Below are 25,630 nucleotides of genomic sequence, written 5' to 3'. Positions count from 1 at the left end.
AGTCAAAAGAGGTGAACAGAAAGAATAGTCACCCTGAAAATAATTACCTTGTGTCGTAAGGAGCCCATATCTTCAGAAAATAAGCACTCTCTAGGGTGCTAGACCAGGTCTAACCACCAACATGACATAAGGCTTGTCCACACTTCCTCTTGTTCCACTACTCTCTAGTGCTTAGCTTATTTTTCCTAAGTTGCTATTTTGTTAATGCTGTTTATAGATTATAAATGCCATGTTGATTAGTTAAGTCATATAATATGACTTTTGCTGCGGTTGTGATGTTCAGCTTGTTTTCTGGTTGCTGTTTCGTTAATAGTGTTTCATAGATTGTAATTACGTTATTGATGATTTGTTAACCATTTTATGAGATTTATGCTGTATTTGAAATGTCCTATCGTGCTCTATTAAGCTGCCATTACTGTTAGTACACCGCTTTGAGATTTAGCGGAATAAAAAGAGGAATAGAAATGCAGTGGTACCTCGGGTTAAGAACTTAATTAGTTCTGGAGGTCCGTTCTTAACGTGAAACTGTTCTTAACCTGAGGTACCACTTTAGCTAATGGGGCCTCCCGCTGCCGCCATGCGATTTCTGTTCTCATCCTGAAGCAAAGTTCTTAACCCGAGGTACTATTTCTGGGTTAGTGGAGTCTGTAACCTTGAAGCGTCTGTAACCTGAAGCGTCTGTAACCCGAGGTACCACTGTATCACCAACCAATTGATGAAATGAGCAAACACCGTTCAGCTTTTCTGTGGAATGCTGTTTATTCCAATTTAGAGCTAATGAGTGGGTTTTCACTGGGAAAATAGCACTTCCTGGAGAAGAGTCAATAGTGCAACAATAGCTGGTTTATGTGGGGCGGCCTCTCCTTGCAACCTTAACTGAAGGTGTGGAAATGAGGTTTTCAGTGGGTGTTCACATCTGGAGCCCTGAGGCACAGTACCTGTTGGAGTTGAAAGAAAGCAAGTATTATTCATTTACTCTTTGGATTTTCATTTTGCTTCTCAGATTGCTGGATGTCTGACATCAGGAAATAATTCTGGGAGCTAACTTTTGAACGGTCATCCTAGCCACATGATACAAACCTGCAACATACAGAACATGCGTGAAATGGGAGTCATTCATTCATGGAGGGGGTCTTCAGTGAGATGATCAAGCCTGCCTTTGTTTCACTGCCACCACCTCTGCCACTACACTTCTGGAAGCCAGCACCACTTCTGGAAGTGTGATGCCAGCTTCCGGAAGCACAGTGACTGGAAAAACACAGCAGAAGGAGAAGGAAGAGTGTGTGATGTGTGGAGGCAAGGTATGTAGGTGTGCTTTTGGGGTTCCATATTTTGGTCCCACGCTCTGGTGTGAGCCAGAGCATGGGAAGCAAAACAGGACATCTGGGATGGGTTTTTTAAAATATATATTTCTAATAAATTTATTTATTTGGTTTTTCAGATTAAAATTTCAAAGTCACAAATCCAACATAGAAACTAGATTCCAAAGAATCTCCTGGACTTCACTCCTCCCCTTTGTGGGTCCTATTGTCAGGGACATCTTACCCATAGGCGCTAGGGGTGTGAGGCACTCGGGCACTGGGCTCTCAGGGGCGCCAGGCTGAGAGTCATGGGCCCGAGAATTGAATCCGGGGAAGAGCCCACCTGTCGGTCAGAGCGCCGTGATGGGCTCTTCTGCTGTGAGTGGCACTGTGTTGCGAATTCGGGGGCGACCGAGCCAGCGAATCGCTGAGGTGGCAGGCCGGCTCCGCCCTCCTGGGGGGGGGCGCCGGGTGGATCTTTGCACCCTGGCATTGCATATGCTTAAGACAGCCCTGCCTAATAATAATAATAATAATAATAATAATAATAATAATAATAATAATAATAATGAAATTTTATTTATATCCCACCCTCCCCAACCAAAGCCGGGCTCAGAGCAGCTAACAACAGTAAAAATAGCACAGTTTACATAAAATCACAGTCAATTAATTGAGATACATTCTAAAATCAATTCAGAATCAAATTAATGGCAACCATTGGGCTAGAGTTCTATGAGGATTACAGAAGAGGTCAGACTGTGCCTTGGCCAAAGGCTTGGTGGAACAGCTTTGTCTTGCAGGCCCTGTGGAAAGATGTCAAGTCCCACAGGGCCCTAGTCTCTTGTGACAGAGCGTTCCACCAGATCGGGGCCACGGCTGAAAAAGTCCTCGCTCTGGTTGAGGCCAGCCTAACCTCCCTCTGGCCCAGGATCTCCAAGATGTTTTTATTTGAAGACTGTAAGGTCCTCTGTGGGACATACCAAGAGAGGTGGTCCCGTAGGTACGAGGGTCCTAGGCCATACAGGACTTTAAACGTTAAAACCAGCACCTTAAACCTGATCCTCTACTCCACCAGGAGCCACTGCAGCTGGTATACCACCGGGTGAATGTGATCCCACAGGGAGGACCCCGTAAGGAGTCTCGCCACGGTGTTCTGCACTCACTGGAGTTTTCGGGTCAGTCTCAAGGGGAGCCCCACGTAGAGTGAGTTAATCATTTCCTCCTACATCTTTTATAGTAATCCAAATCTTTTACCTCTCTGTTGTGTCCAAAATTCACCATTAAACTACAAGTGTTACAATGGTTTTTAAGATAAATTATATATTTTCCCCAACAGCTGGGATTGGGATTAGAAACTGGGTCATCTTCTGGAAATCTGGGATATCCCTCTTAAAACAGGACAGTTGAGCCGTATGTTGATTGTTTCTCTGTCCCTTCCCTGGCAAACAAAAAGTGCCTGGCTATGTGCTGTGCACACTCCTGATAGTGCCACTGCAGCCATGGTTTTAGCTTTCCTGCCCTTGTCGCCATATGGTGAAGGGTCATGGACAGTTGGGTGTGCTTCAGCCAAACGTGGCCTGTGGAGGGTCGGCCAGTTTCTGATCTAGCTCTCCTCCTCCAAAAATAATTCCCTACCTCTTTTCTGGATCAAACTCAGACTGAAACTCTTGTTCAATAAATCAAGATCCTTTATTAGGCATGGTAAACCACACATTATCATACAGGCACCGTATACAAATTGTGCAAAATACGAACTCAACATAACAAGGCTTGTCCCAGTCATAGAAACTGTTATTGTTCTCCTACTTTGCAGTCAGCTCTTCCCTGTTCTCTCTCTTCTTCTCAACTCTGTGCCCCCTGCTACCTTGGAATATGGTTCCATGAAAAATCTCTGATTCTCCCTGGATAAAAAAGGCATCATTTGAATAAACCAAATATGCCTGTAGCTGCTCTTAGGAGGACAGTCTCTGAAGCAGGCTATCCAAATTATCACAGTCAGTGAAAGAGACATGTCACGCCTGAACTACATTCTGAAGCAAACCTCTTCCTCCCCTCCCGCCCTAAACTTTTTAAAGAAAACTCCATTGGGATTGCATTTGTGGAAAGCTAAGCAATAACTGAAGCCCAATTTTAAAAGAAACCAACCATAAACACCTGTACACATTAGAAGAGGTTTGCGTGTGCAGAGAATCCTTTATTTATAAAGCAATCAAGATTGTAAAGGGGAGGAGAATGCAGCTGACAGGACAGGCGAGAAAAGAAAAAGATCAGGGAGTCTCAGTGCATTTTGAGATTGTCAATTGCCAACGAGATGTTCGTTTTAATGCAGACAGGGAATTGTCACAGCTGCATTTTCCTGGCATGGTGGTTGGTTCCACTTCAGGCCTGACAGGCATGTAATTGAACCCAGAGAAGATTTGCTTGCCGCCGTTGAGAGAAACACACTTTAAAGGGCACTGTCATGTCCTCCCTTTCGTGTTCAGAAATATCCCCCACTGTTCGCTTTACGTAATGAATGTCTCTTATTTCGGTGCCCTGCCTTTCACTACTATGAACAGTTTAATGGGGATCTTTCAGTCATTCGGAAGGTTTCTACAAACAAAAACATGTCCAATATCCAAATGGCCTGAGGGGAAAACAACATTCTTTCCTGACATCAAGTTTTGCAGGCAGCTGAAACCCTAAACAAAAATAGACTGAGAGGAGACAGTGGTGAGGTCCATCAAGAGATATTAACTACAATAGCTAAGTGGAATTAAATCTCCACATCCAGCGGCAGCGGACCACAGAGCACTAGGTGCGGACAACAAATGAGAGTTTTCATTCCTTCTTTGAGAGCTTGAGAAGATCCCTGCTGCATCAGGCCACTGATAGCTTTATCCTCCCTGAATTTGCCTAATCCCATCTTTTTAAAAAATAAGATAAAAAAATTATACTTTTCAGGTTTAAGCATTTCATTAATTTTACTATCATTTTGACATTTCAAAACTTGACTTCCTTCCCCCTCTTTCTGCAGTTCCTTCAATTTATTTTTAATATCTTCTGCATATTAACCCAATTTGCTCATTTATTCATCTTCTTTAAATATATACTCTTATGAAACTGCTGGTTATTACAATAATCCTGCCAATGTTCTTCTCTGTTTACAATTTATCTGTAAATATTCAATAAACCATTTCCATTCTTTTATAAAGTTTGTTATCTTGATCTCTTATTCTTCCGGTAAGTTCTGCCATTTCTGTGTACTCCGTAAGTTTTTGTATCCATTCTTCCTTTGCTGGGATGTCTTCTTCTTCCCATTTTTGGGCAAGTAACATTCTTGCTGTAGTCGTATACGTAGGAAGTGTTCCGTTGCGCCAGAAGCGGTTTCATCATGCTGGCCACATGACCCGGAATGCTGTCTGTGGACAAATGCTAGCTCCCTCAGCCTGAAAGCAAGATGAGCGCCACAACCCCATAGTCGCCTTTGACTGGACTTAACCATTCAGGGGTCCTTTACCTTTACCTTTTTTTTTCTTTTCCTTTTTCACCTCAAGGACTGCTTCTTCCCATATGAAGCAAGCCAGACCCTGTGATCATCATCTGAGGTTTTCCTCATGTGCCTCCTCTATGACAAGTCTGGAGGTGGCAATACAAGAATGAGCCTTTTCTGTGGTGGGTCTGCATCTGTGGAATGCTCTTCCCAAAGAGGCTTGCCTGGTGCCATCATTACGTGTCTTTAGGCACCAGCCAAAAACATTCCTATTTAACCAGGCCATAATAATAATAATAATAATAATAATAATAATAATAATAATAATAATAATAATAATTTATTTACACCCCACCCCCCGTCACTCTGGGCGGCTTCCAACAGAATATTAAAATACAATAGTTTATTAAACATTAAAAGCTTCCCTAAACAGGGCTGCCTTCAGAAGTCTTCTAAAAGTCTGGTAGTTGTTTATTTCTTTGACATCTGATATGAGGATGTTCCACAGAGCAGGTGCCACTACTGAGAAGGCCCTCTGCCTGGTTCCCTGTAACTTGGCTTCTTGCAGCAAGGGAACCGCCAGAAGGCCCTTGGCATTGGACCGGGCAGAACGGTCCGGGCAGAACGATGGGGGTGGAGACGCTCCTTCAGGTATACTGGGCCAAAGCCGTTTAGGGCTTTATAGGTCAACACCAACACTTTTAATTGTGCTCAGAAACGTACTGGGAGCCATTGTAGGTCTTTCAAGACTGGTGTTATGTGGTCTCGGCGGCCGCTCCCAGTCACCAATCTAGCTGCCGCATTCTGGATTAGTTGTAGTTTCCGGGTCACCTTCAAAGGTAGCCCCATATAGAGTGCATTGCAGGAGTCCAAGCGGTGGCCATTAAATAATCTATTACTTGTTAAATGCGTGTGTAGGTGGGGACTGCTATTATGATTGTTTCATTATTGTGCTGTATTACGTGTGTTCTGTTTGTATTATTATGCTGCGTAAATTACGTTCATAATGTGGCTGCATTCTGGTGGCTGCTGAATGTTGGACTTGCTGGTTTGATTGAGCAATGCCATTTTAATATTACTGTGACCCGCAGCCACAATGGAGGTTTGTGAAGATCTCATATTATCTTTACCATAAAATTCCCAATGGAAATATCCTAAGTTTGATGGCAGAACAGGCTGCCTCAGGGTCATCCTTTGCTGGAGGATTTGAAGCATGGACAGCCATTTGCCACCCAGCCTATAGGTGCATTCTATAGATGGCCCTTCATGATTCTATGTGAATAAATCAGCATTCCAGTATTTTATTAGGAATGGATCAAGATTATAGAGTTTTCCTAATGAGTAAAAAACAATGTATGCTTTCTTGCTTATTATTATATCTGATGAAAACCTCTGGATAACTTGAGTGGGGCCTTGCACTTTCACCAACATAAGCTATAAACTGCTTCGGATACGGACATGTTTGTTTCATGCTTTGTAAGGTGCCTTGTGGGTGCTTTTAAACACATAAACAAATAGCACGGCTTCCTATTTTCAAAAGGAATTGGCCACACTGTGTTGCATCTCAAAAATTTTGTTCCCCGGCCCAGAAGTGGTTTTTTTGTTTTGTTTGTTTATAGCCCCAGGTATAAGAAAGAGAAATCACCTCCCTAGTTTCTGAAAAGGTTATGAAGCTTCTGATACTATTTTTTCTGGCGAAAATTACAGCAATGTCTTAAATCTGCCAGTGGTGTTAGGTACAAAGCATTGCATACTATATTCTCTTTATGGTCTGACCTACATAATGGTAAGAGTTTTAAAAGATTTAAAACCAGTACTATAGAGCACAGTCCTTTACAGTACATGTCTAGCTGAGTAGTAAAACATTAAGTTCATTGACACTTACTCTTGTGTAAGTGTGCATGGGATTATAGCCATTCTGTTCTAAAAATCCTAAAATCCATTTTATAATTTTCTCCACTTCTATATTTCAAAAAGTAGGATCCCTTACCACCACATTAATTGAGCAGAGGGAGGGGTCATGAGAAGAAAACAGTGGCAATGGCTTAATATATGGAAAATAAGGGCCAAACCAGATTCCAAGCCGCTGCTGCTTCGAGCAATGCATTAGCTGAAATTTAGGTTTTCCCCTCCCTCAGATACACAGAATTCTGCATACCATCGTTTGAGCTCTTCCATTCCATTTATATCCATATTCTCTAAAGGGGGAGGGGAAGCCAGAGTGAGAATTTACATTTCAAACATGGTTGAACAGAAACTGAATGAAGATATCTTATTTTGTAGAGCGCACAGTAGTTAGGGGAATAAACTTGCCATGCTGGCCACAGGGCGGGGTGGGGGCTGATTGTCTTGTCCTGCTGTTTGAATGAAAATGCCTCCCACCTCTCCTACTCAGAGACATCCCATAAAGTTCTCACGCACTCGTTGCCTATCACCAGAAAGACCCAACAATGTGTTAGATACAGTTGGGGGTTCTTTTAATTCATATCTTGCCCTTCCTCAAATGAGCCCAAGGCATGAGGTAAGGCCATTTTCTGATCATGCCAATCCTGTGAGTTATGTTAGGCCAGCTTTTCTCAACCTCCAAGCATTGATGGTCCACAACTCCCATCAGCCTCACACCATGGGGTGCAGATGATGGGAGATGCAGTCCAAGAGGTTGGATGGCCATTTGTCATGGATGCCTTGGCTGAGATTCCTGATTCTATGATCTCTGAAGGGCAATGCTCTGTAGATGGCTGGGTTAAGTTCAGAGAAAGCGACATGCCCTTGGTCATTCTCTGAGTTTCATGGCTTGGATCATGGTCTCCCCTGCATTGCTTTCCATGCTGCTGGCCATCTTTGTTGCATTTCCACGCTGAACTTCTTTCATTTTGTCTGTAACAAGTGTAGAGAACCTGTGGACTTTCAGGTGCTGTTAAACTGCATTTAGGGATGAGTGGATCAGTCTTTTCCCAGTGCATGTCAATTTTGCATTGACTTATCCGTACGTCTGTCTCACTCTGTTTCTGCATTAATCTGTGACATTCCCCCATCTGTATTAAAATTTGTATTTATTCATTTTTTTCAAATATGTAGTATACCTAAACAATAATTTACCACAAAAGACCTCTCACCTCATTCTTGCTGGGTAGCAGTGGTAGCAATTTTTGAGACATGGAAAATTTGATGAATAATTATATTCTGATGTGTGTTGTAGCTCAGAATATGCAAGTTAGGTTGGCTCGCTTAAAATGTGAACTAAATGAAATTCTCCTCCATCCTCATCTACAACTACAATAGGTCCAGACCACTGGACATCCTGGCTGTGGGATTTATTTTTCCTTAAATGTAGATGTTTGCATTTGCCTCTATGGATTTTCATTTTGTGAGAGTCAGACCCATTTTCTATCCTATCAAGGTCCAGTTGTATTTTATTCCTCTGTCCTGAGATGTGCTCCTAACATGAGTTTGACCAAACTGCGGGAGGCAGTGGAAGACAGGAGTGCCTGGCGTGCTCTGGTCCATGGGTACATGAAGAGACGGACACAACTAAACAACTAAACAACAGCAACAACATCCTGAGATGTTAGCTATCCCTCCTAATTTGGTATTATCTGCAGATTCGATCATTGTCTCCTCCATACCTTCATCTAGGTCATTGATAAAAATATTGAAGTATATGCAGATCAGAAGGCAGCTGTCATGATACCCCCTTGAAAATACCTTCAGCTTTATGAGGAACCATTGATGAGCATGTTAAATAGTTTTCCATCTCAGTGAATCCAGCTGATGTGACAGTATTATCATCCAGCTCCCATTTAACCACTCTTGTAGCAAAACTTTGTTGAAGTAGGGCTTTTTAAAAAATAAAATAAAATAGAATAAATGTTTAGAACTAAATTAACATGGCACTGGGGAGAATATCAGCTTCTTACTTTTTCTTAATAGTTTCAGTTCTTTTAACTTTTCTTTCAACTTTTCTTTGATATGGAAACGTTTCCCTTAGCACTTTCGTTGCATCCTAAATTGTCATAAAGTGTTATTAGAATAAAAGCAGTCAGTCTTGTTCATGGGCCTGTTATGATTTCTTTGTAAGTGGGGTCAATATTTCTTATTCTGAATTACAATGAAAGCCCCCTTCCACCCTCTTAACTTCCTACAAAACAAGTATAAGAAGTAATGAATAATTCTATCACTTCAAGGAGTTTTAGCATTTTTGAGAAAAAGACAAGATGCCGCAGCTATAGCTATTCAAATTATTCAACCATTTTCTCCTCTTTTACCACTAAAATAATCTCTTCTGTTTTCTTACATATGGGGGAATGAGGGTGGTTAATTCCCATCATCATGAAGTAGGCTTGATGGAGACTCATTATATAAGCAAATGGAGGGGCAAATCTCTTTATTTCTGGCCTGGCCACTTTCACACCTCCAGACCAGTACAGTCATACCTTGTAAGTCGAACGGAATCCATTCAACTTCCAAAATATTCAGAAACCAAAGCGTAGCTTCCGATAGGCTGCAGGAAGGTCCTGCAGCCAATTGGAAGCCACGAAAGCCTCATCAGACATTTGGGTTCCAAAGAAGGTTCACAAACCGGAACACTCACTTCCGGTTTTGTGGTGTTCGGGAGCCAAAACGTCTGAGTATCAAGGTGTTCAGGATTCAAGGTATGACTGTAATTCCATCCCCTTTCTGCATGAATCAGTCTCTGTGTGTTTTTTTTAAAAAAATCAGTTCTCAAACATTTATTCAAAATACATGCTTAAATGGTCACCCCCCCCAAAAAAAATCTGTATTTAAGTGTGTGTGTGTGTGTGTGTGTGTGTGTGTGTGTGTGTTTAAAAACATTTAAACAGCTGAGCTCTGCATCACAATATTTTGAGAAGTGCAAAATCCACCAAAACAGCTAAGTGGACAGTTTAGTCTGAGAAGTGTGAAGAGACTAATTCCGTATAGGAATTCACAAAGCATCACATGAATAAACGTAAAGGGGCCATGGGGCATGCACCACCCTCCAGTCTCCTTGACCCCATGACTGGTGTGGAGAGGTAAAATCTGAAGTGGGTTTCAAGTGTGCTTGAATGAATGCGCTCCATGAGCTAACTCAGGTTTCCTGGTCATGCAGGGCCATCTAAACAGATTCAACTGAACACAGTTGGAAGCCCCTTTCACTCTCCAGTTGTGAAGGTTGCCTGTGAAGATGGGGACAATGGGTGCAGCTTGGACACATGAACCAGATGCCATCTTCAGGTGTTCACTTTAAATGCCCAAAGAAGTTTTGAATTCTTGAAGCATCTCTGCAAGGGTGAGGTCCCAGTGTACAGTTAGATTTTCTTTTACCTGCACCTGAATCTTTTTTGCTTTCATTGTGCTGCAGAAGGTGGTGGAGGGAATAACAGAGGGAAATTGCAACTCGGTGTTTCATAAATTGTGGTCAGAACCTACCAAGAGACCGTGTGACCTATCTGCATATGGTGTCAAACTGCGATTAAGAGGCCCAAGGAGGGAGTGATTTCCAGATTACTGGGTTATTCTTGTGCAGAAAGATAATGCTACATTTGGGAAGTATTTGAGCGGAGTTATTCCACAGGTAACCTAAAGGAAGGCTTGCTTTCTTTGCTTCCGATTGTGTAAACCTGTCAATTTATTCAAAGCAATCTGCATTTGGGTTATTTAATACCAAAGGGCTAGCGATCTGAACCAAGTAAAAGAAATAACTGTTAAAGTGTACTCCAACAATGCTGGCTACCAGTCAGGATCATTCAGAGTCCTAAGTAATACCACTTCAATCACAGTAATTGTGGTCTTCCAAGTAGAAAGTGAAGACTCAAAACTCACAATATGCAGAGAGAGAGAGAGAGAGAGAGAGAGAGAGAGAGAGAGAGAGAGAGAGAGAGCGCTTTTACTTTGTCTTAACAACAAGAATTATTTAGATTAACAAATGTCTTTTGTAATCTGGTGGAAGTATAACACCATCTGTTTAATAGTAGCAGTTTATAATGATTTTCCCAAGTCACAGTATCTAATGCATATTTATGTATACCATTAAAAAAACCCATTCCATTATCTGCATAATCAGATATATCCTGTTTAGTCTTAAATTCCATATCTATGTGATCTTTGTCCATCAAACATTTATAACTGTTGACAGGAGACCTCTAGTTACAGATTATCCTGGACTTATTCCTGGATCTCTCTCTCAGCATCCTCTGTGAAAAAGAGCTGTGTTGCCTCTGGCTAATTTGGGTTGTGATGGCCTGCTGATCTACAGTACCATCACCCTTGACCTCCATCCCCAGACACTCTCCACTTCGCTTGTGTATTGGTCAATACCCAGTTGGCAAGCCAGAGAAAATCTGAAACCAGTCCTTGCTCAATTGCAAACCGAGCTTGAATGAACCAAGGCAGTGTACACAGATATTAATTAATGCCTACATTGCTTCTGGCAGTGTCATGGGGCAGCTTGAAAAGTTTGTTAATGAGAACAGGAAACTGGAAGCATATTGCTTGTCTCCTCTCCTAGATCTTTTGAAGGAGCCATATGTAGGATAAGAAAGTTGACATTTTAGAGAGGCTGCTTGGAATATTTATAGCGAACTAGAGACACTGAATCCCAGACAGATCTCAGACAGCTGCTCACTTATTGATACAATAGTTTTAGCCATGAGTAATAAAAATTTCAGAAAACAATCTGCTACAGAAGGGTTTGCAATTACTTTTAAAATGTTCATTTTAGTTTATACACCACATGGACTTGCTTCATACAGACATTTCCCTACGAACACCCTGTCCAACAGTCAAATCCATCAGCTAAAATAAATCTTCGGTTTCAAGCCAAATCTTGGCGCCTTATGTTTATTAAGTTTAATAATTTAAGAAATGTTTATTGTAAGAACATCTTGGAATTTTATTTTTGAAATGGTTATGGGGTGTTTCCACCACTTGCTTATGTAAAAAAATTCTTTTAAATCACAAACTTCTCAGAGCGGCTAGGACAAATATCGGCAAAACATCAAGAACAAATCAGCTATACAAGTAAAACAGACCAAAAAGCAGAAGGGAAGAATAGTAATGAAATAGAACAGCATCCAAAATCAGGTGAATGCCTGGGTGAATAATAGGTCTAAGCCTCAGACTACATATTGACCAAGGAAGCTGCCCTGTACAGTAATTATTTCACCACCAAGAAAAAGGGTTTTTCCTTGGCAACCACTTGCCCAATTGTGATTTTAGCTATTTCAGCTGTCGCACATCCAAACACAGATGATAATATCCTAACTTGATAACAGCTTGGGACCATGTTACTTGAAATATCTCCACCTACCTGTAAATACCTACCTGAATCTTAAGATCTTTAGGGTCGTGGTTCATATGCTATTGGCAAGAGAGATGTTGTAGATGGCTTCAAAGCAGAGCATCTTCTCAGTTGTAGCACCCCAAATAAATCAACCTTTCAGGATGTCCTGGTCCCCACCCAAGAACAGCAACAGGTGCACTTTCTTATAAGTAAAGAAGGTAACCCATTAGCAGATTGACCATGCAAACTCCAAAGAAGAAAAGGGATTAGTTCAGAACCCTTTGGGCACTAGCAAGGGTCAGTTCTGGTGTGTGTGTGTGTGTATTGATGATATGCAATGTCCAGACTATATATCTATATATATATTAAAACCTTTACTTTCACAAACATATAACTTAGAAGAATATACTTACAATCTCATGCTCAGGCTTCTCCCTATAAATGTTTAGGGATCACTTCAGACAGATCACACACTAACACACACTGTCCTCAGCAGTATCCTGAGATGTCTCTCTCAGCAGCTATTCTCCTCTCTCTCTCTCTCTCTCTCTCTCTCTCTCTCTCTCTCTCTCTCTCTCTCTCACACACACACACACACAGAGAGAGAGAGAGAGAGAGAGAGAAGCAGAAAAATAGAGTTAAAATGACAGTTACTTGAATAACAGTCACAATTGAATGGAATGCTTCTCTCATGTGACTCGCAGTCAGCCAATCACATGAGAACTATTGCCATAGGAACCCCCCCCCAGCAATTCAACATAAGCAAACATTTCCAATTCAAGGAATTAAACCATTATCCTTAACAAATTCAGATAAGTTCAGGGACAAGGCCAGAGACCAGGATGTGAAACAAACATCTGAGACTGCACAGGAGCAGTCCAATAATTGACCCTGAGTACACAACACACTTTTAAACAGGAGGGAGAAATCCAGCTACTCGTGAGAATGTTTGTCCACCCAAGAGCTCCTGGCCTGAAGCCATGTGCTCCTTTATTGGGGGGGCTGGGGCTGCTGTTGCCTCTTGAGACAAAGATTGGCTGTTCTCCTCCACAACAGCTAAATCTGTTCTGTGGAGTTTCCTTTTTCATTTAAGTTTATTGCTTTTGCTTATACCCTGGGCCATAAAGGTAAAAGGACCCCTGACCATTAGGTCCAGTCGCGGACGACTCTGGGGTTGTAGCGCTCATCTCACTTTATTGGCTGAGGGAGTTGGCGTACAGCTTCTGGGTCATGTGGCCAGCATGGTGAACCAGAGCAGTGCATGGAAACACCGTTTACCTTCCCACTGGAGCGGTACGTAGTTATCTACTTGCACTGTGACGTGCTTTCGAACTGCTAGGTTGGCAGGAGCTGGGACCGAGCAACGGGAGCTCACCCCGTCGCAGGGATTTGAACCACCGATCTTCTGATCAGCAAGTCCTAGGCTCTGTGGTTTAACCCACAGCGCCACCCGCGTCCCTTTTATCCTGGGCTATAGGCTTACATTATTTAGGGAAACTAAAGAAGGACAGGGGGGCACTTGTGTGCAGACCAGGGTTTGGACTGATCCCTTTTTCTTTTTCTTTTCTGTAGCTGCGAACAAGCTAAAGGAAACAGTGCAACTAGAGAAAAGTTCCCCAGGCATTCTTAATCATCTCAAACATGAACTTATTGGATCCATAATGAAAAAATTGGAATGCTAGAATGTCGAGGTTCTCAGGAAAAAAAAAAAGGGGTTACAGTGATATAAGATTAGATTAAAGAAAAGACTAAGACGATAGAGGTTGGAAAGAAAGATTTAGAAGTTGCTAAAAAAGTATGGACAATGGGATGCAGAAAGGGGGGGTATGGGGAAGTCCTGGAAAAGAGGTTTATGAAAAAATGTTATGAAATTATACGTGTTTGTATGTCTTTTTATGTGTTTGTTTGTCTTTAAAAAAATTTGTAAAACCAATTAAAAAATTCTATTAAAAAAATAATAATGAAAAAATTGTTTAAACTTCCTTAGTTACCTAGTTCCTTTATTAGTATATCACCACCATAATCATCTTAGGGAAGAAACATAAAGAAATTAAATTTGCAATCATATTTTTTTTTAGCAGACTAGCTCTCTGTATGTGCAAGAATGACAAATCACCCAAGAATGCAGCAAAAACATAAAACAAACAAACAAACACACAACAAAATTGTTAATGGACTGGAGATTCTGAGACATAGTTGTAATGATATCATTGACCAGCAAGGTTGTATGCATTCAAAAAGAAGACAAAAATGTAACTTGAGCTTTGTACATTTGAAGCACATGGCTTCCTCTAAAGAATCCTGGGTAGTATAGTTTTCTCCTTGAAGAGTTACAATTCCCAGCACCCTTAATAAACTACAGTTCCCAGGATACTTTGGGGAAACGTATAGTGTGTATGCAGTCTTGTTTACAAGAAAATGGGCTTTATTTCTGATGTTCTACAATGCTAAAGTATAGGACTGGATGTGGCCATATGCCTTGTTGAAATTGCCACAAATTGTAGTACATTTGCCTCAGAATGTGTTTCATAATTGTCCTCTACTTTACAAGCATAAAAGAAAACAAAATAGAGGGAAAGCTTTGTATGATTATGTCTGTGTGTTTATTTTCAGCTGTGTGCGTTTCATTTTGTGGCTTCTCCTTCAAGTGGTAAGTCTTGGAAGACTTGTTTTTCTTGTGATGCATGTTGTACTCCCATGTCTTGTTCTGCAGGTTCTGCTGCAAGCTGTCTATAACATCATTTGGTATTAGTAATGTTTGCAGAGACTGAATGAAGCCTCTTCAAAGTCGGGTGGGATGCCTCTAATTAGCTTCCTTCCACATTTTTACCCAAATATAATTAAACTTTTAATCCTAAAGTGCCCTGACTATTAGTGGAATGACTTATAATGAATGTTTCCACTGTGGTTTTTAATGTGTTGTGCCTAGCTGCCTTCCTAGCATTCGAATGTTAAAGGAGGGGGAGGGAATCACTGGCCTTCAGGGAATAAAAGGACCCTGGGAATTCATAATAGGATGAGCCGAATGTGATATCAAGCTAATTTCCTTCCAAAAGTATTGACCAAAAACTGAAGTTGTGTGTTAGAGTCAGTGAGAAAGGACCATTTGTTTCCAGAAACTGTGAGAAGATTCTTGAAGATTCTCAAAGCATCAAGGTGCAAGATTCTTTAGTCTACAGCCAGTGGCGTAGCATGGGTTGTCAGCACCCGGGGCAAGGCAAGTAATTTGCGCCCCCTAACCCGTGGATTTGCACCCCCTAACCCTAACCCGCAGATGTTGCACCCGGCCCCCCCTGCACCCCCACGCTACGCCACTGTCTACAGCAGTTATCTATCTATCTATCTATCTATCTATCTATCTATCTATCTATCTATCATTGACTTGTGCGATTCCTGCAAGGGAGAGACTGCTGAGCTGAGTGCAGGCAGCATGGAAGACTGAAGTGTGCCTTACTATCTGCGTGGTAGTAAAGTTGTAAATAGTCTTAACAACAACAACAACAACAACAACAATAATAATTTATTTATACCCCACCCATCTGGCTGGGCTTCCCCAGCCACATAGACATAGACTTCCTGTAGACCTCTGGTTGGTCAGTGTGAGTGCAAGATGTTGGACTAAATGGGCCATTGGTCTCATCCAGCAGGCTTTTCTTATGCTCTTGTGATCCTGTGAATATTCAGTACCGAAAATTCAGAGGAGAGCATTTTAGCAGCCATCTCATTTCGTTTCCAACCCTGGCTCTGTTTTTATGATAACATGCTATTGTGGGGGGTTATATTTAACTTCCAGAAATCCTGCTCAACAAACTCTGCATGCTTCACAATGAAGGAACACTTGCTTCAGAAACTGAAAGGTATTTCCACTTTTATTCACGATTTCCCATGATCAAATGAAGTGGCTTGGGCTCAGCATGTTTTATTCTGCTCGGCAGTATAAAGCTCTTAATTAGGTAAGGCATTGCTAGGAATAAGAATGCAAAAATGGCACAGGCACATGTGAGCTAGTAAGCGGTTTACGTTCCGCAGAGTTCCTGGGACAGCCCAGGATCACACGGCTTTGCTGGAGGAGTGCAAATAGAGATTTAGCACTATTTGTAACTGTCCTACTAATTGGGAGGAGCAGAACATGCTCTGATGTGAGAAAGATGTTCTCTATTGTACACTCCGCTAATTAAGCTTGCTGGAAGGCTTACGATTTAGCACAATTTCCTACCAGAATAATTTTTAGTAAAGGGGAGGGAAGGGTGATCTGCTAAAGTGCTTAGTGCTCTAGATGCTGACAAAAGCAGGAATTTAAAAGTCTGGATTCCATTGTAGCTGAAGTTCATTTATCCTAAACATTCTATTTACAGAAGCTGTCACAGTTTGGTGCGGTAATGATGAAATATTCTTTGAAGTCCAACTTATCATTGTAATTTGTGGCCATATTACCATGTGTGTTTTTTGGCGTTTGCCTGTAGTGCTGCCATCTTTTCATTTTAAAAAATACTGGTCTCCTGGGTGAGACCACCAAGTGATGCCAGAAAAACCTGAACCAGGGAAGAATTTAGCAGATCAGAAATTCACAGGGAATGGGGCCAGGGGTGGTGGTGGGAGGAACGAAAGTGGGGGATATTGACATCAGCACCTTGTAATGGTCAAGTAACTTCATGTTGAGATTTATCGTGTTTTTAATTTTCTGTTGGGAGCCGCCCAGAGTGGCTGGGGAAACCCAGCCAGATGGGTAGAGTATAAATAATTTATTATTATTATTATTATTATTATTATTATTATTATTATTATTATGGCTCTCAGTCCCCTTTCCCTCCCTGCAGAGGCTATGAGGATGGTCCTCTCTCAGAGGCTGATGGATCCAATTTGTTGCAAGATGGCCAGGACTAAAATGTGTTATATTATGGGAAACTGCTTGCAAAAATGTGTACATGAATAAAAATTGCATGCAAAATTTTGTTTATTCGGAGACATTTGCTGTAAAATGCTGACAAATTTCCATAAGGATTTTTAAAAATATACAGATCTCTACAGAAATGTGGAGAACTGAATTTACCGCTGGAAAAATGACAAATACAGAGAACAGAAATTCACATATCCTTTCAACCTGACACTGAGGTAGGAGACATGACCGCTAGGCGAGATAAGGTCCTGATACCTCTTGTTTTATACATCAAACAACTGGTTATTAGGCCTCATTTCTTTTTTTAAAAAGCAACACTCGACCCACTCACTACTTTGCTGTAATCAGTATTTCTGGAAATAAGGATATATATAAAAAAGGATGCAATATTTACATCGAGAAATTGAAAAGGGAGAAAAACCCCTCAGCTGGACTCCAGACTCTGAGATCCATCAGCAGGCTGATCCTCTTTACACAATAGCTAAAGTCCTTTGCATGTCTATGAGTGGCATATAAATAAATGATTATTATTATTACTCACTGAAAAATGGGACACCAGATTCCTCCCCCCCCCAAAAAAAATCACCTCAAGTTTCCCTTCCGGGAGACAAGTGCATTGGCTAAAGAGAGAGAAAATTGGGATAAATTAGATGGCCTTTGGGGCTTACGATTTATATGTGTGTGTGTCATTTTAACAATCACACATTTTCTTAGTTTTTACACTTTTTGTTGTTGTTTAGTCGTTTAGTCGTGTCCGACTCTTTGTGACCGCATGGACCAGAGCATGCCAGGCTTCCACCGCCTTCCACTGTCTTCCACCCCCTCCCACAGTTTGGTCAAACTCATGCTGGTAGCTTCGAGAACACTATCCAACCATCTCATCCTCTGTCGTCCCCTTCTCCTTGTGCCCTCCATCTTTCCCAACATCAGGGTCTTTTCCAGGGAGTCTTCTCTTCTCACGAGGTGGCCAAAGTATTGGAGTCTCAGCTTCAGGATCTGTCCTTCCAGTGAGCACTCAGGGCTGATTTCCTTCAGAATGGATAGGTTTGATCTTCTTGCAGTCCAGGGGACTCACAAGAGTCTCCTCCAGTACCATAATTCAAAAGCATCCATTCTTCGGCGATCAGCCTTCTTTATGGTCCAGCTCTCACTTCCATACATCACTACTGGGAAAACCTTAGCTTTACACTTTACACCATGTCAAATTTATAGTACAATATAAACAAACAGCAAAATGGGATCGCTGGTGGATTCTCCTCTCTATTAAATGCGTATCATGTGCAAGCCACTTTATATTACATAAATAAGGCCTTTAATCCAGTTACATTTTGGAGCTTGCAACAAGAGTTTAGTCTGTATTTTATCATCCAAAAGTTGAGACTAAGATGTTCTTTTCCAAGAATTCCTGAGACAACAATGAGTGGAATCCATAGTGGGTTCGACTGGAATCCTACAAAGCGGATTCTCTCACAGGTGGAAGATTTCTACCAACTTGTGATTATTTCAATTTTCCTTTTCCCTCTGTGCTCCTCTCTGCCCCTCCCATCTTCTTGGAGTGGGGGTCCCACTGGAACAGTGTGGGAAGTGGAACTGAAAATTTCAGAGGAAAAGGAAATAGCTGAAAATTGCCTCTTTTCCTTTCCACCCATGGGATCTTCTCATTCATAGGTGGAGAGCTTCCTCTGCAGCTTATATCTGCAGCACCAGTATGAAGTAAGCAGCACATAAGCGGCACACAAAACACTACCAAACCATTCTACGTTCTAAATCTCATATTAATAATCCAAAAAATTGAGAGAACAAGGTACAAGATCTACTACAAAAGCCACAAACAGAAAACTCATTCAGATTGTGTCCAAAAGGAAGATTCAGTCTTTAAAGTTCCTTTAGCCAGGCTCTTGGAGATATCAACAAAGGTAAGTTTGATCAAACAAAGTGTCCGTGATGTTACGCACGAGAGTTAGACAGGGTGCTGGCGTTTGTCACCTGTTTCGTCCATAAAGAGTCTTGGGCTTCTTCAGTAAATTCTCTCTCATGTTTTTGATATATTTATAAACATTCACTGGTGGCACAAACCAAAACTTATTAGTGTTTAAATAAAATTTCTAAATAATATCTGAACAGACAAGTACAAAAGTCTCTACTTACAGTCCATATGTTACATTCCTTCTTGGCTTAAGCTACAATATTTAATTTCTTTCTTCAGGAAATTCTCCCTCAAGATTTTGGTGTATTTACATACATTCACTGGTGTGCCGCTTATGTGCTGCTTACTTCATACTGGTCTATATCTGCAGCACAGCAGACCTGGATCCAAGCCAATGCTTTCTGTTTAAAGCAGGAGAAATATATTTTATTCTATATGAGATTATTTGGTTCCAGACTTTTTTGAAATGTGAACTTCTTGCAGAGGAGAATATCAGCTGGTCTTCTCTTACCAAGCCTTGGCAAAGGAAACACCTTTTGAAAAGCTTTGTGTTTTCCCCCTTTTCTTATTGAAGTCGAGGAAAAAGGAGATGGTTTCAACTTTCTGGTCTTTGTTTTGCTGTACAAAGGAATGGTGCACCTCAGGACATAGAAGAGACAAAGATTGCATTTAAATATGCCATCAAAATGGCCCTAAATCACAATCTCTGTTAAAACCACGCTAACACAATGGCCAAAAGGAAAGAAAAAGCCAGTACATTTAATAAAAAATAAAAAAATTGAGCCTTTTTATCGATATCCATAGCCAAGGCATTAAGATACTGATAAGTGAAATTAAGTGGGCCAAAGCTTTGCTCATAAAATGAGTTTAAATAGTTCATGATAGTTGGAAAACATTTTAACAGCAGACAAAAACCACATGTGAAGAAGTCAGTTCTTGTTCTTATTGAAATACTAATTTTGAAAAATAGATAATATTGCCAAGGTGGACAGTCCTGCTTTTTTTTTGGGGGGGGGGATACCCCTCTAAACTCTTTGATTCCAAATATCTTCATTTTGCTTGGTTATCTGATGGCTTGTTTGCAGTAATATGCCACTCCTAATGTACTAGTATTGTTGACCAATTTGGTTTATCCCCCAGTTGTTTTTATTAATGGTTTTCTTGGGTTTACAAAAGTACACACATCGTCTCTGTTTTCAGATCATAAAGTTCTTTCCACAGATCAGCTACATTGGTACCTCAGGTTACATACGCTTCAGGTTACAGCCGCTTCAGGTTACAGACTCCACTAACCCAGAAATAGTACCGCTGGTTAAGAACTTTGCTTCAGGATGAGAACAGAAATTGTGCTCCGGTGGTGCGGAGGCAGCGGGAGGCCCCATTAGCTAAAGTGGTGCTTCAGGTTAAGAACAGTTTCAGGTTAAGAACGGACCTCCAGAATGAATTAAGGTACCACTGTATATGCAAGGTGTTAGACAACTCTTAGCATGCATTAAGGAAATGAACCGGAGATATGGGCATCTGAAAGAGAAGGTTGAGGCAGAGTGTGTTTGATCAGAATGCTTCTCTTAGAGTAATGAACTGGTCTGAGGAAACATCATAAGACGCAGACCAACCCTGTCTGCCTCTAAGCCTATCAGATGTGCTTGGGGAAGGTTTTGCATAGAATCCTTGTAGTGCTAGGACCCCTGCCTTCCCCACATCTGACATCCTGAGATGAAGGAAAGTGGAGAAGGATTTATAGAAGCTAGCCCCTGATCCTATGGCCCATTCTTGGATTTGAAGGATTGAAGCCACTGCCTATCATCTGACAGGCAACAATTTTAAGCTTGCTTTCTGCAGGGATTGGCTGGGCAAACAGAGTTCCCTGTGCAGAACAGTCACATAGCTGATCCAGCCCTGTGCCTGATGACATATGTCTGGTGCAAGGCAGGTGAGTGTAGTTTAGGGGAAAACAGCCTTGTGGGCCAAACAGAGACCCTTCCTGGGCCAGATTTGGCCCCTTAGGTCAGAGGTTCCCTACTCCTGCACTAGACAATACGAGAAGTACTGACCAGATAGAAGGAATCTTCCTCCCTCCTTTCTTTCAGGTGGACTGGGCCTGCCATTTATTCCATCCCACTATGCACAGGGGAGCACCTCTTTCCTAATGATTGAGTACACTAACCATTTATAGCAGTTTCCCCAATATATAATGAAATGAAAAAAATGTTCAGATATTCATTTAGGAAAACATCAGAAGGTTTTCTATTGGGAATAGTACCAGGAAGTCTAAAGGAAGAAGACAAGACATTATATTTATACACAACAGTAGCTGCAAGGCTATTAATGCGAAAAATTGGAAAAGTGGTATAATACCGACAAAAACAGAGTGGCTTGCCAAATTATTGGAGTACTACAATATATCCAAAACAATGGGAGAAATTGGAAGGATCTCAAAGGAGAAGATAGACAGGGACTGGAAGGTGTTTAAGGGATACTTGCAAAATCATATTGAAAAATCAGAACTCCTATGAGAATAAATAAGTTCCGTTATAAATACTGAAATACTAAATAAGATGGATAACAATGTGTAACAGAAAAAGAAGTAGAAAAGTTCGTTTAAAAGTGTGTGAAAGAAAGTAATAGAAGTGGAAAGAAATTGCAATTGAGTAGATTGGAAGTCTAACACAAGGGTGGGGTGAGGGATGGTGGTGGGAAAAGGAAGTATCTGTGGGATTGAGTGTGGGTATGTATGGATATTTTAAAGGATTGTATGAAATGTATGTTTGTTTGTATATTCGTAATATGTATGTATTAATGTTGAATTATTTTAATAATATTTTTTTAAAACAAAAACCCCATTTATAGCAGTTTCCCAACCTTGGGCATGGAACTAAATCGCTCCTGCTTTCCTAATTAGTCTCCCTCTCTCTTTGTTTTGCTCATCAGGAGATAAAAAGAACTTTATTTCAGAGGAGATGCACATTCATCGAGACAGAGAGGAAATAGTGTTTATCCTTTCATGTCCAAAGCTGCTCAGAAGTGACTTTTCCATACAGAACTATCTCCCATCCGGCACCTGTTACTTCTCACTCCTACAAGAAGTAAGCAATGAAACAAAAAATGACTCAGAGGACATTTCTGATCATTTATCAAATAATGTATCAGAAATTCCTTCTCGTAATTGCAACGCCACACTTGTGCACGGATGTTCCCCCGGTGCTTGGTCTGCTCCCGAGCAAATGAGATCACTTGCCTTGTGTAATCTTAGCCTTGTGAAGTGTCATGCCTTCTGTAGCTTCTAAAATGATTCCAACATAATAATCAAGGAGATTGACAAAGGAGGACTCTTTCCGTTATGAAGAAGTCTGATTACATGTGGCAAGCTCAGACAGCTTTCCAATACAACTTGGTGCTGAACACTGATTGATGGCCCCAATGAGCCATACTGTATGAACTGGCAAAACAAGAAAATCACCATGGCCCTATCTTAGAAATGTTAACCAGGATTTTTCTATGTACTTCCCCAAATCCATGAATTTGGTCATTCAGGGCACTCATTATTTCTGAAATAGATGAATACTCTGACAGCAGAGACAACAGCATGTGAGTGCATAATCCATGTTGCAAAAATGATCTGAGCTGTTCCACTTTTCTCCAATAAACTTTCCCCAGAAAATATTATCCTGGGTGTCACAGATGTGCTTGTTACACACAAAATCAAAAGTGTATTGTGTGGGACGAAGGACAGGATATAAATCCAATCAATCAATCAATCAATCAATCAATCAATGTATTGAGGCTGAATTCCTCTGTTTCTGCTGCCACCACTAAAGGTTATGTTACAGAAGCTACTTACGTTCCGGGGATTTGTGAGGCAAGGATTATTATATGCTCTACAATTTATGGTCAGGAAATTGAAGTCTGTCAAAAGAAAAGGCAACTTATAAACTGGGCCAGAGCACCCAGAGGGGATTGGTAAGGGGGCGGTTATTAACAGAACACAAAAATATATAAACATTAAAAGAGAGCTACTACCAGGCAGATTGTGATGAAAACTGTTTATTGTTCAGCAATAAATCATCATCCAGAGCACAGGAGTGAGGGACTGAAATGGGATGAGTGGCACAGGAAAGCTCACTGCAGGAGCTGTGTGTCCAGGCAGGCTGCAAACGGTAATTGAAAGTCTAAATAACAGGGTGGGGGGTTTCCGTTGTGGCTTTCTTCTCCCTCCCTAACATCATCATTATCATCATCATCATCATCAAACCTTTATTGGAATCACATACAAACATTCAGAACAAATAGGCCAGTGCGATCTTGTCACCATTTGAACAGTACAGTCATTTGCCAAAGGGAAGAAGAGGTGAGCAATCTATTCCCCCTCTAACATAATGTTAACAAAATTACATGATGGTTGAAGAGAACAAGCACTGCAAATGGATGGAGGCTGGTACCTAACCTTGTATTGCTCATTATACTGTACTTAAAGTTTTAAAAATGCTTCCATGGGGATGCTGCAGCATAAAAATATGTATACCCATTCTAGTTAATAACTCTGTTACTATGGATGGAGGAGGAATCCCTTTTCAATGGATTTAACTACCCCACTGAGCTTGGCCAACAACAGTATTCCCCATACCTGCAATTCCCAGCTGCTCATATAGAAAGGCATAAGGCCTCTGACAATGGACTGTCAGGGACTGGGCAGAGGAGGGATGGTGGAGACCGACTCCCCATCCTGACACTTCCAAGGAGAAGGAAGAGGAAGACAGTATAGATTTACAAAAGGGGTTTGAGAGAAGGCTGCAGCTCAGAGGCAGATTAGAAGGAAAGCTGGGAAATCATGGGAGAGCATTCTAGACCCACCATCTCTCAGAACCTGGCAAGCTTTAAAAGTAGGAGAGCAAAGAGCTCAAAGACAGAGGGCACTTAGTGGCACCTGTAGATGAGGTGATGAAGTTGACGAATGAGGAAGTGGGAGAGACAGATGGTGGAGATTCACTCAGGACAACACCATTATCCAAGAAGCTGGGTTCTATAGCCTTTCTCTGTAAAGTGTGAAATAAAAAAAGACTGTATGAAACTTTTCTTTGTCTTTATACTATTCTGGGCAACGAGCCAGGATCCTGACAGCAGGGAGCAGAGAGCAATAGCCATTCAAATTACCTACCTTCCAACTTTCTTGAGAAAGGAAATGTGATTGTATGAATCCATCCCAAAGTCACACATAAAGTTGATTATTTGATGGATACAAGGCTGTGAATGTATATCTATTGGCCTCAACTTGATGGGTTACAAACTGGCAAACCAATCTAAAAATTTCCCCAATTGTATAAGTTAATATGTCCCCCAAATAAAACTATCCATCACCTATTATGGAGATCCATCTTAACAGGGCTGAGATGCAGTCTGCCTGTTAACTGTTTTTGGCTTTACCAAGACTTAAAGCAGATCCTCTTTGTGACATCACACTTGACATCAGAATGCCATGTTTGCATTCAACCTAGACTATCTCCATGCCAACATCAATGGCCAGCAAATTTCTGCAATTAAGTAACCATCAGCCTGACTACCCAGTTGTTTCTATCTAGACTATTGGATGTTTATTTTTTGCTCTCATAATCAAAGCCTGAAAAAGAGCTGTGTATAATCTGAAAACCTGCTTCCTCTGTTAAAGAAAACTAATTGTCAGGAACTGGGTAGAGGAGGAATGGTGGAGACCCCCTCCCCATCCTGACCCTTCCAGGGAGGAGGAATAGAAACAAAGTTTAGATTTGCAACAGAGGTTTGAAGGAGGTAGTAGTTCAGAGGCAGATGGGGGGGGGGATTGGAGAATCATGGGAGAGTCAGAACAACACCCGGCTGACACGGTGTCATTAGAAAGCATTCCAGACCCTCCATCTCCCAGAACCCGGAGAGCCTTAAAAGTAGGAGAGCAAAGAGCTCAAAGACAGACGACACATAGCAGCACCCGTAGAGGAGATGATGAGAATGACGAATGAAGAAGTGGGAGAGATGGGGTGGGGTGGGGGTGGAGATTCACTCGGAACAATGCCATTATCCAAGAGTCTGTGTTCTATAGCCTCTCTATGTAAAGATTGAAATAAAAAAGGACGGTAAGAAACTTTTCCTTGTCTTTATACTATCCTGTCAGGTGTGGAGAGTCCTCTCCCACTCTTGTAGCATCAAAGGCAAGAATAACAAGCAGTTCATATTTTATAGACCCTTTTATTCAGTCATCTGGTTGCAAGACAAGAATCCATATCTCCACACAAAGAGAGTTGTTGGCTACTCTGACCCCACCTCTTCCATCCTCAACAACATCCTGAGCACCAGTGGGAAGTCCTAGGAGTCCCACCCCTCTGCCTTCTCTGTTCTAGAATGTGGAGGGACCAACGGGCCTGAGAAGATGGAGGATCCCCCCACACTCTCCAGGGAGGTCTCTGCCAGCTGTGCTCTCACCCCCCTTCCTCCTCCATTATCTCATAACTTGGCAAGTCTTCCATGAATGGTATAGCATCTCTCTCTCTCTCTCTCTCTCTCTTGAAAATGCTGTAGACAAGGGGAAGGCAAAGCTTCCCCCTCCTCCTCTTTGAAGGGAAGCTGATCAGACTGAGCGCACACTTCCCAGTCTTCCTGTTCCAACCATTCCCTGGCATTTCATGGGCAACTAGCCAGGAGCCACTGACAGCATCCTGACATGGACATAGAACAAAGCCATGAAGGCTACTAGCCATTAAAGATGTATTTGTTGTTGTTTGTTTAG

General features: G+C 41.4%; 1 long non-coding RNA gene across 2 annotated transcripts; it reads right to left on the bottom strand.

Annotated features, from left to right (window-relative positions):
* Positions 1–740: 740 nt before the first annotated feature.
* On the bottom strand, positions 741–24,267 carry LOC308593985. Of its 2 annotated transcripts, XR_014011188.1 has the most exons (4): positions 24,035–24,267; positions 22,721–22,785; positions 12,097–12,257; positions 741–938 (listed from the first exon to the last, which is right to left on the bottom strand). It is a non-coding gene; the product is annotated as an uncharacterized lncRNA (long non-coding RNA). The 2 variants fall into 2 exon arrangements; XR_014011189.1 differs by lacking the exons at positions 22,721–22,785; positions 24,035–24,267 and adding an exon at positions 12,469–12,702.
* Positions 24,268–25,630: the final 1,363 nt, after the last annotated feature.

The sequence above is a fragment of the Podarcis bocagei genome, assembly GCF_964188305.1.
Source record: "Podarcis bocagei genome assembly, chromosome: 8".
NCBI classification, from domain to species: domain Eukaryota; kingdom Metazoa; phylum Chordata; class Lepidosauria; order Squamata; family Lacertidae; genus Podarcis; species Podarcis bocagei.
The sequence above is the reverse complement of the archived record's forward strand: the minus strand, read 5'-3'. Positions and strand labels throughout refer to the sequence as shown.